We start from the raw sequence: 1,743 nt of genomic DNA on the forward strand, positions 1-1,743 counted from the left end.
GAGAAGATCGTCACCGGCAGAAAACAACGTTCTACAAAACCGTTCCTTTAGGACAGGGGCTTGTAAAAATAATTTATTCTGCATCCAGGGAGCACGCAACAGTCCGACAAGGTGTCCTGTAAACTGCACACAGTAAAATCTGCACCCAGTGAAATTTGCACCCAGAGAAGGTCAAGAAGGGTCCATTAATTTCCTCCCTCCTCGTCCCAGCTCCGCGACTTGCCCGGCAGGAAGAAGTGCCAAGGGCCTACCCCGGCCCGCCCTTACATTTCTTCCTTTTTTTTTTCGTTACGACCAAGTTTTCAGAAAACATTACAGTCTATACCTGTAGACCAGCATAATGTGCATAAAATGCGTTGTTACTCAAACGAAAAGGCCATTTTCCATGCATACGGGGTGAACCAGAACTGCACAGACAAAGTTTCAGAGGCTGTTAAGGGATACTTCGCAAGTATTTTGGTATAAGGGACGTGTGCTCTTCGGTGGCTCATTACAGACAATTCTATTTAGTTTGATATTTTTGCTTTGTGTAGGTAACGAATTGCGCAACAGTGAAAATGTCGACAGTACGCACAGTGCGTCTTGTTTGGAAACAAAATTTTCCCATTCACTGACGGTACTTGCTATTGACAATAGTATGGCCAACTTTTATCTTGCTCCTCAATCTTGCATTCAGTACTGCTCGGTCCAGTCTCGGGATGGTTTTTCCAGCTGTCTTAGTTGTACGGTAACAGTGACACACAGCAGCATGGATGGGTTTACTGACGAAAAATCGGCCAATATATACTTGAATATCTCTGGTCTTTCAACTGCAGATTTTTCAGCGCTCATTTCCCTTTAGGACTCTGTATCTCAGAATGAACAAAAATGGACTTGTACCAACATTGGAAGAAGCCCTTCATATAAAATTTTTACTTAACGCATTTTCATTAGATATTAAAACAAATCTTTTATAAATTTATAAACCTATGTTCATTGAATCATTTAATAACCTTTGCCTTATACAGTATTGGGGTAAACCATCTTGCCCCCACCTGCGTACCCCATCTTGCCCTCACAATAGGACAAACCCTGAAAAAATACAATAGAAAGATTTTTTGGTCCCAAGTTTTTTTATTAACTCTAGAAATACTGAAGTTTAAGGTGGAATACCTGGTATTTTTATTGAGCATTTTGTAGGCCTACAAAAAATTGGTTAGTGCTTAAGTACTCTGTCTTGCTCTACACCCCCCTAGCTCCTCAGTTTGCCGCATAACGTCTGTGTGCACCGCGCTTGCCTACAGCTCTCGGCAGACCGGATGGTCACCCATCCAAGTGCTAGCCCAGCCCGACAGCGCTTACCTTCAGTGATCTGACGGGAACCGGTGTTACCACTGTGGCAAGGCCGTTTGCTGCAACAAACACTGCCATAACATAATTCGAGGTTAATACCATCATCTTTCCAAAATGACAATATAGAAGTTTTGAGGTAAATATACGTAATTCACAAAGTAGTAGTACTCTGCCTAAACAAGTCCTGTGGCCTGCACATTTCGTTTGAAATGGCTGATCTTTATATTGTGCCTATTGCACGACGGACTAAACTGTATCGAGCATGTTGTATTCTTTACACGCACGTAAATAGCGATCCTCAAGATACAGCTAGCCACATCTGTGGATGAAAATGAAGGTGCTACAAGGAGAGAGCTATTTCAAATCAACAGAGCAGATGACAGAGCGTGCCAAGACAGAATACAATTATTT

General features: G+C 42.3%; 1 pseudogene; it reads right to left on the reverse strand.

The window, feature by feature from the left end:
- Positions 1-1,274: 1,274 nt before the first annotated feature.
- LOC126417833 (5S ribosomal RNA) lies at positions 1,275-1,392 on the reverse strand (annotated as a pseudogene).
- Positions 1,393-1,743: the final 351 nt, after the last annotated feature.

Source organism: Schistocerca serialis, chromosome 8, assembly GCF_023864345.2.
Source record: "Schistocerca serialis cubense isolate TAMUIC-IGC-003099 chromosome 8, iqSchSeri2.2, whole genome shotgun sequence".
In the NCBI taxonomy this organism is placed as follows: Eukaryota; Metazoa; Arthropoda; class Insecta; order Orthoptera; family Acrididae; genus Schistocerca; species Schistocerca serialis.